Source organism: Crocodylus siamensis, chromosome 7, assembly GCF_052110815.1.
Source record: "Crocodylus siamensis isolate JL-2025a chromosome 7, ASM5211081v1, whole genome shotgun sequence".
NCBI classification, from domain to species: domain Eukaryota; kingdom Metazoa; phylum Chordata; order Crocodylia; family Crocodylidae; genus Crocodylus; species Crocodylus siamensis.
In genome coordinates, this window is record NC_143401.1 from 10207788 (window position 1) to 10223003 (window position 15216).

The window sequence follows — 15216 nt, forward strand, 5'->3', positions numbered from 1 at the left end:
AATTAACCTTTTATTTCAAATAGTGGAATTTTGAATCAGCATCTTAATCCATATGCCATCCACTCCGAGAAGCGTCTGGTATCCCCCTCCCACTTTGGAAGAGGCATACTTACCATCTAATCACTCATCCCTGAGCTGTGACATTCTCTGTAAACAACCGAGTCATCGTCTTAAATATTTTAGCTTTTACAGCAGCAGTGATACTGTAAGTCCTGGGATATGACTTGCATTCAGGGATTGCCACTAAACGCACGTTCGAGGTGTGGTGCCGCCATTGGGCCCGTCTGGCATCTTGCCGGCAATGAAACACCCTCTCCAGGGATGCTGCCATGCTCAGAAAGGTGCATCCTCCAGAAGCGGAGTTTGGCCGGCGGGAAGAGAGACACCAACCGCATGGGCCATTTGTTTTAGGGGCAAATCCTGCATCCCATTGGCTCGGAGGCGTCACCGCAGTGCAGCATCTGTAGACTCATAGCACAAAACTGCAGCTTGGGCAGACAGGGGCCCCTGAATCAAGGTGGGCTCTCGTATTAGACCAATGGAGGGTACCGGTGCCTGAAAGCTTGCAAAGAACCACTGTACTAACTAGCTGGTCTAATAAAAGAGATCACCTTGACCCCAAGACCCCTGTCTGCCGACGTCCATAGATCAAAGCGGCTGCAATCAAGACAACCCCCCCAAAGCCGCAGCTGAGCCTTTCTCCATCACCACTGACGACCCCCCGTGGGTCAATGGGGTCTTCATGCAGCCCCGGCGTCGGCGCTAGGACCCGCCCCCCCCGCCCGGGCAGTACAGCCGGGGCAGGCGAGGCCTCCGTGACGTCACCGCCCACCTGCCCGCCCCGCCCACTGCAGTGGCCGGGCGGGTGCCCTGCCCCTTCTCCCTGATGGGCGGCGCCGGACACCAATGGGCGCCGCGGTGGGCGGGTGCGAGGTGACGTCAGGGGGCGGGGCCCGCGCGGCGCAGGTGGAGGCGCTGAGCGCGGTCAGTGGGGAGCGGCGTCTCTTAAAGGGCACGAGCCGGGCGTGGCCCCTCCCCCGCGCGGCGCTGACACAGGTAACCGCGGGGCCGGGCCGGGGCGCGGGCGTGGGCGTCCCTCCGGCGCCACGTTGCGGGTCCTCGGTGCGGGGCGGGGGGCACTGCGCCATTGCAGCCGGCGCGTGTGTGCTGCATGCACAGGGACGTGTACACGCGCGACTGCACCCCCCACGTGCGCATGTAGGTATAGAGCTGGCTAGAGATGTGCGTTTATATGCGTGTCTGTCATCTGTCTCTCCATCTATGTGTGTGTGTGTGTGCGCGCACGCACATAGCTCCATAGATACAGACATCTACATTTAGAGTGTGTGTGTGTGACAGTGACACAAGTGTTAGTGTGACACCTCTGTGACCAGCACGGCAATGGCTGTGTGGAAAAGTACCGTTAAACCACTTTCGGTGCCTTTTAGCTTCACCTAACGTGACCGACTTGCCCTGGGTCGGAGGAGGCGGAGCCGGCGTCACGTGACCTCCGGAGAGGGTGGTTTGGGGGAACGGCGCTTATCTCGTGTTTGTGCCCGGATGCCGCCGGGACCTGGTGGCTCGATAAATGCCCCTGGTTTGCTTGCTCGTTTGGGTTTGTTTTAAACCGTGTGTTGTTCTCTGTCACTCAGGTGGTGAAGGGGCCGTCGTCAGGTGCCTTTCCGCTCCCCAGCTGGATGCTCTCGGTGTTTAACGCGGGATTAATGCTTTCCGCAGATTTCAGCTTGCCCACCCTTTTAGATGCGGGGTCTCCAGCCCCCTCAAGATGTCAAGTGCTTGAAATTCTCACGGATTTCCTCTGAAGTATGGGTGTCCTGGGCTCGTGACAGCTCTGCTCTAACTTCTTTTCAGCTACTGCATAATTTTCCTCTTTCTCTTTAGAAGGAGCGTGGATGAATGTAGCAGAAAGGACCCTCTGTGTGCTTTTGGCTTTTTTGCCATTGGAGAAGGTTATTGAACCTGGCAGTTTTGCCCTCTTGTCAACAGCTGCTTACAGAGGTCTGGGAAAGGTGCCTCCCACCCATTGTCAGTAGCAAGAGAGACCCCATCCTTCAGACACTGGCCGGCATGCGAAGCTATAGAGATCAGTCCTGCACTATTAAAGTCAGTCTTGCTATTGAGTTCAATGCTGCTTCTGTTGAACTTCTGCAAAACCCGATTTGTCTCTCAGCACATCTCCCCATTGTCTCACACTGATGTTGCTAACAGTGCAGCCTGCTGCATCTCCGCCCTCCTTCCTCTATATCCTTTCTGTCCAGGCCGTCTCTCACCTCTTCCTGTTATACCTCCCTAACCTCATGGACCTACATTGCTGCTATTCTCTTCCCAGCTAAGCAGGACTGCACGGGACTCCATTAACAGCTTGACAACTCCGCTCATTAACTGACAGAAGAGTCTCCTGTTGAATGATGACTTCTCCCTACCCCTTTCAATTCTGTGCTGGCTTCACTATGCTTGCCACCCCCCTCGCTTGGGGAAAGAGGGAAAGAAACTCATTGCAGAGCCCAAGCTGCTTCCTGACTATCTAGGGCAGGAGTGGCCAGCTTGAAGCAGGGGTGCCACGAGTGGCACAGGCAGTGGCTGGGGAGGTGACAGGAGCACAGTGGCAAATAGAGCAGAAAGAAAAGCATCAGATCAGGCAGGGAACACACAGCAAGAAGCAGGAGGCAGAGCAGCAGATGGGTTAGGGAACACAGGGCACAACAGAAAGAGCAGAGCAGATCATGAAGGGGATCAGGGTGGCACTGGGGAAGTGTGCTGAGCTGGTTTGTGGCACCCCTGCTAAAAAGGTTGGCCTCTACTGTTCTAGGAGACCGTAACTATCTTTAGGGCTGTATTGCCATGGAGGGGTGTGTCCTGGATTGACACTAGGATGCCTCATTTAGCTCCATGGAGGATTGACTTACACTGGGGCTGATGTATGTGAAATATCTGCTTGTGGCTTTCAGGGGCTGGAATTGGAGAAGTCTCCTCTTCCAATCAGATTTTGTCATCCCCCCCCCCCCCCAAATCTTTATTTAAAAACAACCCCTGATTTTTGGGACCCACAGTATCCATTATCCACGTACCTCTGGTCCCCGGAGTTGCAATGGGGTTTCTTCAGGCAGTGTTTATAAACCAACACTAGTGAATTCATTGCCAAGCTTGCAGGCTGACTCTGCCAAGTTCTGAAGGATTTGTAAAACAAGATGACATGCAGCACGCCCCCAGTTCACTCCCCTGCTCCATTACTGCAACTTTGCACATGCAGAAGTGAGGCAGTGCAAAGTTAGGGTGTCCAGAGCAGCTGTAACCAAGTGCTGTTACGTGCATGTGGCATGGGGTCTTCTGTCAACACCAAGCTGCAGTGTAGTAGGGATCTAGGGGGCTGTGGGGAAACTTTCTATCATTTGCTTCCTGAAAAGAGGGTGAATGTGTAGGTACAAGAGAGCTTGTTTGAAATGGCATTGCTGCTTACCTTTACCTACACTGGGCCACAGGGGGTGCCAAATTGCTTGCCATAGCCATAGCCTTGTCTGCTGTGGTTAGCAATCGCTAGCTAGAACCCTTCACATTGAACAGTTGCAGGTTTTGACACTTTCCCTCCCCAGCTTGTGAGTGTTCGAAGTTTAAAAAGGGGGCACAAATGTGTCTAGAAGAGCCATGGGGTCATGAATCCTCTTACTCCCTCAGCTGAGGCAATAGCTACGTGCTCTCTTCTGCTAGATGGGAGTAATTTAACAGGTGCATAGCAGTGTTAAGTGATGCAGGGTTGAGGATCCTTGCTTTGCTTGGTATGCTTTTTATCCGGCCTTTACTTCATCTGTGCCCTGCTCTGTGTGTACACCAGGCAGGTTCAAGCTCAGCATATTCCTGCATCAAGGTAAGACTACTGAAATTTGAGGCCCATGGGTGGGTTGAGCAGAAGGGAGCTTTGCTTCACTAACTTCAGTATTTGGCTACCGAAACAACACCATTCAGTATCAGTTACACAAATAACCCTGCTCCTGTGCACGCTGGACATTGATTTAACTGAACTACAGTTCCTCCTTAACCAGTTTGTTTCCAGCTTGGCAGCTCTCTGGCATTCCTTGCAAAGGGCTGGGTACATGCCACATATGCACTGTAACTATGTGTTACCCAAAGCCATCTGGGCATCCTACACAAGCACTCCATGTTTAGATAATGAGTATGCTTTGAGGATGAGTTCTTTCCATTGCAAATCCCCATCATGCCTCTTCCCACCCCAATGCACCTCTCGGTGAACAGAAACTTCAGCTCAAACACCAGTCTTTTTAGAATATGCCTCAAAGTATTGACTTGGAATGAAAGTGCCTTCTCATTCCTGCTAATGCTGCTAGTGTGATGTTATGATAACTGCTGCCTCTTGGGTTTAGCAGACAACCATAGGAATTGTCTTCAGGCAGTCGTTAGCCGCACTGCATTGGCCGAAGCTTGAGGTGTTGGTGTTTGTTATAAGCACATGGCTGGTCTGAAGAGATCACTTGGAGGATAACTGAGATAGTGACTGCTCTGTTGCATAGTGACTTTTTTCCTTTATTTTAAACTGTATGTAATCAATCACATGTTGTTTTTGAAGCTGCTGATGCCCTGATTGGCAAGTATTATCTGACTAGCTATTTTCCAGAGAAAATAAATAGACATTTGTGTGGAACCAGCTTTGCTGGGCTGTAAGCAAGCTAGAAGATAGGCCTCCTTGCTTCTGTATAAAAAAAGGTGCCTTTTGATTCTGGCTATGTCATCCCAACCAGAGTGGGGCCTGCGGAGGAAGAAGTTGAAAGATTTGGTAACAAAGCATTCAGGAACTTAAATGATCACTTAACCAAACCTGCACATCTCGCTTTATGGTGAGTCTTTTCCCTGTAAAAAGGTACTGTGGGGTTTGACCAGCCTACGAAATGTGCTCTTTACCAGTTAAACCTACTTTGGACATACAGATTAAATGGCAAGGAATTCACAGGGGTGTGTCTGTCATGGGGGCCGGCTCTCAATGGCTGGATCTGGGGGCAAGGCCTCTCAGTGCAGATAAAGCCTTAAACTTTTCTGGTGCTGATGAAGAGGGAGGAGTGGATCCTGGCTGCAGGGCTAAGGCAATCAAAATGTCTCTGAGTTAAGTCCAGATCAGCTCTGTGTGTGGGTACAGCATCACACTTTGAGTGTGAATGTGCCATTATCATAGATATTTCTCCAAATAAAACCATGCTTCTAATCGGCTCATGGGATCTGAAAGAAATTCCCCAAAGGTGCATGAGACCCCATGGGTCTTTTCAGCTGCATGCACCCTCTCATCCCCAGGAACCCCCTTGGGAGCCCAGGATCAGCTTTCTTCATGAGGCAGGTTTTCTCTTTGCCCCTTTGACTTGCGGGCAGAATCTGAGTCTCCTAATCTCTGCCTGCTGCCCCCGTGCAGGGTTGCCCATGGCCCTTGGCCTCCGGGTGTGAGGGCTCTTCTCGGGTCCCTGTTGCTGCAGGCCAACCTGCTTCAAACGCCACTGCCAGGCACTCTGCTCACTCTGCCTGGCATTTGACTGACAAGTAGGAGGGCAGTTGATAAGAATTACCCACCACTTTGCCTGGGGGTTGTGAGCTGAGCAGCATCCTCAGCTCCAGTGAGAGGAACTGAAGCACGACCCTACACTCCTACATATAGGAAAGGCTGAAGAGGAAAGTATGTGTTGGCAGCCATGGAGAGCTCTGTCTGCAAAGCAGAGGTATGGGTGGTGGGAGGGCCTCAGTATGGTAAAGTCTGCTGGGGTTTTGCCCCACTGCAAAGTGGTCCCCATGCCCAGCTTAGTGTTTCTCTTTGGGAACTAGAGGATGTAAGTCTACATGCCTTATTTCCCCACTAGAGGCTGCTGATGGGATGAGCTGAAAAATTAACTGTTTGACAGCAAACATCAGGGCCCCTGAGTCTCTTGTGCTGTGAACAGTAGCTGCTCGTATGGAGCAGTTGGGCATTCGTCCCCCAGGCACTCTCGTCTCATAACTGCTGAGATGGCAGAGAAGTCCCCCAAACAGCAGCAGCGTGAACAGTGAGGATACAAGGGGCACATCTGGTCTCCTTTCAGGACTTGGCACCTCATTAAATCTCAGGCAGATGAACATAGAGGACTCATACTCCTACAGAAATACGGTGCCAGGGGACATGGAGTCAGAGCTTTGAAAATGGGCTGAGGAGTCTTTCACACTTGGGATGCTGGTTTAAATCTGGGTCCATCAGTAATAACCGATGGAGCTCATCACGTAATGGCTTTCTGGGGATGTGTGTGAAATGAGCTTATTGGCTGCTGCTTTGTTTCCTAGTGGATGGGTGGGCTCCTGACAGCCCACCCCTGTGCCTCAACTAATTGGCAGTCTTAGCAGGAAAGCCAAAGGCTGCTTGGGCCATGGAGACAGAATAGGTGTTCAACCCACAGAAGTGGTCCCAGAGGGCTAGAGGGCACAATACATATTGGTGGTGTGGAAGAAGCCCTGATACTTTCTGTATCCTTTGCCTTGTTCATAGATAAGAGGCCTAGTTCTTCATGGCTGTTAGTTTGGCATCTATTACAGAGTAAAATTCGCATCCCTATATTAGTCCGTAGTTATAAGATTACTCTTGACTCAATCTTGGATCAGTTAAATAGCAATAAATGTAAATATACATTGCAAGTTAATTGCAACTGCTGCTTAGTCATAGTAATAGCAATTTAGAGCGTCTGGCAGCACATTGAAACAGCAGCTTGTGATACAAAGCATCGAGACCTGCACTGCTGTTTTTTTTACAGCCATCAAGGTAGCAGTGCAAGCTTTGCCAGCTGGCTTTGGGAGGTAAGTAGGCAGGCCTGCTTCACTTACAATGGAGGGCCCATTCTTTACATAATCTGAGACATGCAAACAAGCTTGGAGACCTGGAAAATCCTGTCTGCCATTGTTGCTGCTCAAAAATTAACTAGACTTCCTGGGTTCGTTTCCAGCTCTGGTTTCTGAACTGTAATAAGGAAGATGTACAGTGGCCACACAGAAGAATGGGCGTGTGTGTATGATGACTAATTCATCCCCATTCTGTAGCTGAAACTACTACTGAAAGCTACTCCCAGCTGTGTAGGGCTAGGCCTAGGGTTTCAGAGCTCTTCCTTGTTCCAGTTAGTTGTGTTTGTCTTTAGTGCTCTCAGATACCCCTGAGAAAATCCCACAGCAAGTCATGCATGTATGTTTTATTTTGCATGCCAGATCATATAGGCTCCTGTCCCAAGCACGAGATCGAATTGAGAAAGTGCCAAATAAAATCTGAGTCCATTAACTCATGGGGAGACTGTAGGAATGGAGGTAGGTGAAGCTGGCATTAAGCCACCATTGTGTTCTGTGTAGTCTGGCTCCTGACGGGAGCAAGGGTAGCCTTGCTCCGAGTGGTTCTGCTTCATGTGACTCCTCTGTTCCAGCTGTGTCCCTTATGCTGGGTTGCATAGAGAGAAGGAGGATAAGACAGAAACATTACAGCAGCTCTAAACCAGCTGGAGAGCCCTGTTTACAGCCGGGTATTCTTTGGGAGGCCATTTTTGAGGGCTAACATGCCTTAAAGATGCAGAGATAAGAGAGAACTGGGCTTCTTGAATGTACAAGTCGTGAGAATGGAGGACTTCTGGAGCTGGGATAGTGTGCATGTTTTTTGATCAGTGCATGCCTTTGATGCTTAGGGGACAAGAAATCTAATTCCATTAGGATTATTTCAAACCCTAAGAATGAGTCCAAGTGGCACACTGCTTCTCTCATCTGGGGGAGATCTCAAAGTACTTTCAAAATACAAAATAAAGCTCCTGTGCTTCATTCAATTAAATAAATTAATCCTATTAAAATGCTCTCTGCTCCTGCTTCCAAATAGATAATTGGAGAGAGGAGTGATTTCTTAAGTTGGTGGGTTTATTTCTTGTTGAATATAACCCCCTAGTGGTTCTCCAAACCAGACCACTTTTAGGTACTAGCATGTCTTTTTGCTTACCAATTTAATATGCAACTAATGCTTCCCTGGCTAAGTAGTGAAGTAAAATCAGGAACCCAGGCATCCTAGAAGCACAAATAAATCCACTATATTAGAGGTGATCTATGCCTGCTTTCACATAAGCTACTAGATAGTAATTTTTGACCATAGCTGACTGGAGCCAGATTGTCATTACCAGCCTTTGGAGCCATCCAGTTCCACCAACTGCTGTGTAAACTAGACATCTTGTCAGTGGTGTTCAGCTAGTTGCATTAAATGTTAATGGACACAGAAGCAGCTCTCCAACAGCCAGCACATCCCAGCTAAGATGAGTGGGTGATCAGTGTGGGAGCTCTATGAACTCGCTGTGGCCTGGCTGTGAATCTGATACCCATACTGACCTCTGCAGAATGCAGATCTGCTTGGCATAGGGAAGGGCTGAGTGGATCAATGCCTCCAAGTATTTACTACAGGCATTGGCTTGTGAGGATCTTTTGATTCACAGAATCATAGAAAATGAGGGTTGGCAGGGACCTCAAGGAGGTCATCCAGTCCAACCCCCTGCTCAAAGCAGGACCACCCCAACTAGATCATCCCAGCCAGGGCTTTGTCTAGCCGAGTCTTGAATGTTCAAGTTCTTTGCTCTCTCATTTTTTTTTTTTATCTAGAAATCTCAGAGTGGTGCAACACTCTTAGCATTTAAAAACTTAAGTGAAAGTGCTCTGCAGAAATCTTTAATCAGTGAATGTATTAATATCAAATAGGCCCGGATGCTGTCTGAACTATGTCTGTGCAGCCCTATTAACTGGAGCAGTAGTGATGCAAATACATGAAGGCAAATGTTGACCCACTCTTCTTCAGCCACATTGCAGTGTAATGTGACTTTCCCCAGCACTGTTGATGTTCTGGTAGATGCACGTGTCTGTGACGTGGAGGTAAACCTCTCCCGGATGGTACAGATCATCCTTATACAATCTGCAGGCTGTGAGCTGCCTGATTCCAAGCTGGCAGATGGGGTCAGTGCTGCTTGGGGATTTCCTCAGTGGCAGGATGGAAGCTCTTAATAGAAAAGGGAATAATTTTTCCAGGTTGTGTGCAGCATTAATTTGAAGCCAGCTCCTTACAAATTCCAGCTTGCTTCTGGGTTGAGTCTGAGTGAGGCGAGTCTCTGCTCAAAAGCAGTTTTCTGAAAACCATAAATGAGACCCAATTGGTATAAATAGATATAAACTTAGATCTAGTGACACTAATATGACTGGGGTGAGATTCATTTAGTGACTCCCCTGGGTGCTGTGGGACACCTTAAGGTGCCTGACTTTGAAGAGAGCTGCTTACCTGACTGGGTGTCATTGTCATTCAAACCTTTTTAAGGAGTGTCTTTTGGGATAGTTACAATTGCTAGGCACTCCTAGACCTGGTCATCCCAGAAGGGTAGCACTGGCTGGTCTTGGCTCCCTGAAGCCCCATTCCCAGCTCAGCCAGTCTGCCTCTGTCCTTAACTGCCGAGTTAGCTCCTGTGTGGAGTCTGCACATACAGTAGGCTGAGATTTCACCAACTCGTGATACCAAGTTAGTGCCTGGTGTTATCTGGTGTTCTTTAACACAAGAGTGTGCTTGTGTGTGTGTGTGTGGCGGGGAAGGGGTGTTAAATCCATTGAAGCAGGCATTGTGTGTGGAAGAGGTGGAGGGGAGAGAGAGAGAATATCTTCAGGGGAGGCATTAATCCCATGCTTTTGGCCAGACTTTTTTTCTGGCATTGTTATTTTTAGCACTAATGACACCCCAGTGTCTTGCTCCTGTACAGCATGCAGCAGCGAGAAGTCATGTAACTGATGCTGAGAGAGCATTTTTTCCAGGAGAGCATCAGCTATCACTCTTTGTTTTAGCCGTTTCCCAATTTAATGAGTGGACTCTTTTATTCTGAAGCTGCCCGAATCTGCATGGCAGTTTTCTCCAAGTAAAGGAGTGCCGGTGGAGCAGCAGCAAAGGAGATAATCAGTGTCTTTTTATCCTTTCTTCCCTCCCCACAGCATAATCAGTCAGTGCTAGCTGCAGTGCTTTTGCTTACAGCAGCCATTGCGTGATTCTGCCACCCAAATGCTAAATGTTTGTAAGTGATTACTCAGAGCACTGAAGAAATAAAAAGGGAACAAATGCCATGTACAGTAGCCGCCTTGCTCGCCATCTTGGCCTTCCTTTTCTGTGCACCTCCTGAAATCCCCTGTGCTCCGTAGCTACCTGGGTACAGGAGTGAGCACATTAGCCATGTTCAGCAAGTAATGGTGATCAGCTTCCATTACTATGCTTCAGAGCCACCTGGCAAGGCTGGGGCTGAATGAAGAAGTTCATTTGCACAGGGCAGTTAATTCCCTGAATGTTTTAATCTCCGAAACCATCTGTGTCCCTGGCTAGGCTGGGGAGACTATACAGCTCTTGGGATTTATTCCAGGAGGTGAACGTGGGGAGCACAGCTTATTCGCTGCCTGCAGAAAACTTCTCTGGGTCAAAGGAGGACAGGCTCATTAACAATGAAAATAGTTGCTTGCATTGTATTCAGGCAAGAAGCCCTGTAACTAGAAAGTGCTTCTTAAGAGTTGTGTGCTTTTTAAGAGTTGGTATGTTCAAAAAGAGATGAGAGAGAAAATGGGGATCTTTGTTACCACCCCCCACTGAAGGGCTTTGCTGATGTGAACAAATCCTCATATGGGTAAGAACTGCTACCACTTCTTTATAGATGGGGAAACTGAGGCACAGAGGGAAACTGATGTGTTCAAGGTTATAGGAGTATGTGGCAGAACCACACTTACACCCAGTAAATCTGCTTCCCATTCTTTTGATCAATCTTAAACTCTGTCTTCCTACTGGTTTATGTGCCAATAACCCCAGTTTGCTCTGGATTTTGGAATGGGACACATGACCTTGGTTTTAAAAAAAAACAACCCTCTTTATCTTTGGAGCCAACTTATTAGCCAGCTGTCAGTCCTTGACTGTGCTGCCTCCATTAGGGTGCAGAAGACTAGGATTGCTTGGACACATCTACATGTCTAACTACTATGGCTGAATATCTGAGTTTATTACTCCCAGGTACAGCATTTACATGTGCCCCCGGGGCCACAGCACACTGAGCTAGGGCAGCACAGCCCTGGCTGGCAGGGTCTTGTGGGGGGAGGTCAGCCCGAGGCTGCTTCTACCTGGCTCAGTGTGCTGTGGAGGGGCTGGTTGGGCACAAGGGTGCTGCAGTGTGGGGCTAGCCAGCAGGCAGCCTCTGCACTGTAGCACCTCGTACCCCAGCCAACCCCAGTCACCATCTACACATACGTTTCAGTGCAGTAAAGTACACTGTCATAGGATAGTACTTGTCTGGCAGTACTATCCTACAGTGGAGTGAGTTAGTTTACTACAGCCTAATAGCACCACTTGTGTAGATGGTGATGCTTTACTGCTGAACTAATTGGGCAACTGCAGTATAGCGCATGTGTAGATGCACCCCCTGTGTCACACTTGAATGCTTCTTGGTGGCTGATCTTTGGGGTGTGGACAGGCAAAAAAAATGGAGTATTTGAGGGGGTGGGGGTGATCCTGGGGCACCCAGACCCCTGGGAACCACAAGCAGGGTGTCAAATGGCCCCTCTAACACCTGGCTACCTACCCCCTGCTCCACATGAGCTTGGAATCTCCTGCTCAAGATCAGGGAAATGCTGCTGACATAGAGGCTTTCTGCTTCCCTACCTCCACCCTACAATGGTCTCTCTAGGCTATGGATATTTGGGCAGGAGAGTCCTGGCTGCATCCCAGCGCAGTCCCATGGCCCTGCATGGCTTTGAGGGGGTGAGGAGCAGTGCAGTTTCAGGCAAGAAGCCCTGTACGTGTCTAGAACGGCAAGGTACTAGACGTGCGATGTTCTGTGTCTGCACCAAACATTGAACCAGTTCATGAAGGACCAGCTTAAAATAGTACTTTAGTTTCCCAGTGTGCTTTTGACACATTCCAGGAAATATAAAGCTTGCTTAAGTGGCATGCACATCCAGGCTCTTGTGCTGCTTGTACACACCACAGGGGTTTAATTTGGTTTAGTTCCCCCTAAATTGAAACAGTGGGCTTTTAAAAACACCGCTGTATTGTAGGGAGAATTAAACTGAACTAAACCCCTGTGGCATGTACACAAGGGTGGGGGTCCAATCCTTACCTATCTTTTTTGGGAGGGGAGGTGAGCTGTCAGTGGGCTGAGCAGTTCCTGAGCTGCACGGGGGGCCCCCCGGGCGGCACCCTCCTGCTGGCACCTGGCCTGGGTAGTCTTATGGGATGCCGCAGCCACAGAGAGAAGCACCAGCCCCCTCCCCCCCACAGCTGCCGAGGGAAGCACCGGGCCTTTGCACAGCTCAGGCAAGCAGGCAGACTTCAGGGAGAAAAAAACCCAGAAGATCAGGCTTGTCACTTTTTTCTCCAGTGGAGCCTACCTGCACGGGCTGCCACTGGGTCCCACAGCCCCTGGACTGTACGGGACCCAGCAAGCCCCAAGCACGTTGACTTCCAGCACCCTGTGCACTGTTTCACTTTGTTAGGTAGCAAACTAAAACACCTCAGGTGTTTTATCTTGCTACGTACCAAAGTCATTTAAAGCGGGATATGCCACCAAGCATGTAAAAAGCAATGCCATTAAAGCAGTGCAAAAGGGCATTTAAAGGCCAATTTTGTAGTGTGTACAGAGGCCCTTGGGGTTTAAAATATATTTAGAACATTTTAAGCCAGAGGTTCTCAACCTTTTTAGAAACAAGGAACCTTTGATTGATTTGAAGCATCTTTTAATAGACCCAAAGTACCCCTTGGAACATGCCAGCTCTTAGTTTTCACTCAGTTTTTGACTGCAGAAAAATACTAGAGCAATTCTTCTGTTGCAAAGAAGTTAGAAAGACGACAACAGGTCAGTATGCTTTAACACTATGGATTTCTATTTGAAAACTCTTGAGTTTACCTTGTAATTCATGTTTGTACACCTAAGGGTGCTAACATTGCATGGCACCCTTGAAAGGATCTTAAGGCATCCCAGGGTGCCCTGGCTGAGAATCACTGCTCTAAGCATTACATTTGTCCACACCCCCAGAGAAGTCCATACCCAGCCTTTATGCTGCTGCAGAGAGGAGATGCAAATCTGGGAAGACTCCTCCTGTGTTCAGAAACTAGAGGAGCACTCTGAATCCTCATGGCTCTCAGCTGCTCTCTGGGGATTGGAGTGCCTCAGGAAAGAGGCTAAATGGATCTAATCTGTAGAAACATATGTGCTCACTGTTAATTCTGATGCTTGTTACCCCCAAATAATGACTAGATCACTGCAACTAGTTTGTGATCTGTAAAGCACCCAGAGTTGCGGAGCAAAGATCTTCTTCTTGTCCCTCTGTTCAGGGCGCAGAGGTCAGAGGGGCAGCACTGTTGGCTCCTTATTGACTCCATTTCCTCCTGCGATGTCCTGTAGTGGGATGGGGCGAGGACGATTCTTGTGGTGGAAAAGGGACTTATGCAGGTCCAGCTGGAGAAATCCCCACACAAGAAGCTAGGTTGTAAATGCAGGGCACCTGCACTTCTTTGCTGTAATACTCTCCCCACTTGCATGGACACTTTGTGTGGTAAGTGTTCCTCTGTGAAAAGTAACTTTGAAAGTGGGACTGGCTAGCTTGTGCTTAGTGTGCATGACTGTATGCATGGGGAACAGGTCCTGAGTAGAGGGGGTGTGAATTTACAACTCACCAGTTCATTGCAAGGTAACTTTGTCGTGCAGACCAGCCCCGAGTGGGAAAGGACAAAATGGGGAAGACTTGGATGAAGGAGGAAAATGTAAATCCTGGAGGAGACTCAGAAAAATGAGGCCAGGCACAAAGCAGACTACCAAGTGCAGGTCCTTGGTGTGGACAGAAGGAAGGTGCTTTAAGCTTGAGGGGCAAGGCAGGCCTAAGCTCTGGATTTTAAAATGAGGCTGAGATTTGTGCCTCCCAAGTCAGGACTCTGTCTTGGTATGTAGGTGACTTAAGTCCTCATCAGCTAAGATGAAGCAGCAAGCTCTGAGCCCCTTGCTACCTCTGTGGGTTAAGCTAACTGTCCCTGCTCCTCCTTGGCCTGGAACTAGAGTCTAAATTAGCTGCTTTCTAGGATTTAGAAGCTGCTGAGGTTATACACTCCTTGGAGCAGAGACCACCTCTGCTCCATATCTGTGTTGCCACAATATTGACCATGGGCTTTTCCAAGGAGACTTGTCTGTGGCCCGTGGTGAGGAATGGAAGGCTGGTCCCTACCTTCCCACTCATTTCTGGATTGTGGTACCAATAGCTGTAGACTGTATTTTGTCCCTCCCTTTCTTATTTACAGGGTTTTGCATTAGCAGGTCAAGGTTCCAACATTCAACACAAGTACCATGAACAGTATCCAGGTTACAGATTACAATAGCAAGCTTTCCACATAGAGCAAGCAGAAGCCTATATTTGCCGTGGGCTTCTTTGGAGCTCAGCTCCTTCTGGCTATTGATCGTGCACCTGGTAGCAAAGGACTGTGTTCACGATATTAAAGACTCCCACTGGCAAGGCCAAAGGGAACATTCTTTACAGCATAATTAATGTATGTTCCACTCCTGATCAGCATAGTAATGAGTAGCTTTACAGATCTTCTCACTGCATCAGTGGTTTGTGTTCCTAATGTGGCTTGGGAAATAAAACCACACAGAGATGCTTTTAAGATAAGTTTAAAGGTGACCTGTTAAGGGAGGAAAACATGAACCTGTCCTCACAATGTTGGACAAAGGTCCTGGAATCTTTTTATTTTAAAGGTCCTCTTTCTGTCCTGTCTTTTGGATATCAAGCCATATCCTTGCTTGGTGTAAATCAGTACTTCTCTGCCAGTATGCACTAGCTTAGGATCTACATAAACGGTTGTTTTCCTGTGTTTACTCAGTTCTCAGGCTCTGCCAACATAAATGCTTTCATAGCCCTCAGCTGAAGGGCAAAATGTTTAATATCTCATGAGGAGGGCTTTTCTTTCAACTGCTGGCCAGGCTCAACACCAGTAGATGTTAACATGCTCTTTTGATTAATGCTCTGAGGGTGACACTACCTTTCTCACTCAGCCGTTCACATTTTACTCTTCTCATATATAACAGCCTTGTGTCAGCTCTCTAGTGGTGTGTGGAGTCTTTCAGGAAAATCAGGCTGGACACGATCTAGACGTCTAATGTAAGAGAAACCAAAGCTCATCTC

At 48.6% G+C, this 15216-nt stretch overlaps 1 protein-coding gene across 1 annotated transcript in view; it reads left to right on the forward strand.

The window, feature by feature from the left end:
- Positions 1-951: 951 nt before the first annotated feature.
- The window catches only part of EPB41 (erythrocyte membrane protein band 4.1), a 150290-nt gene continuing 136025 nt past the window's right edge, over positions 952-15216 (forward strand). The window contains exon 1 of the mRNA XM_090058833.1: positions 952-1056. The gene's annotated coding sequence lies outside the window, so the exon portion shown is untranslated. The remainder of the gene's footprint in view (positions 1057-15216) is intronic.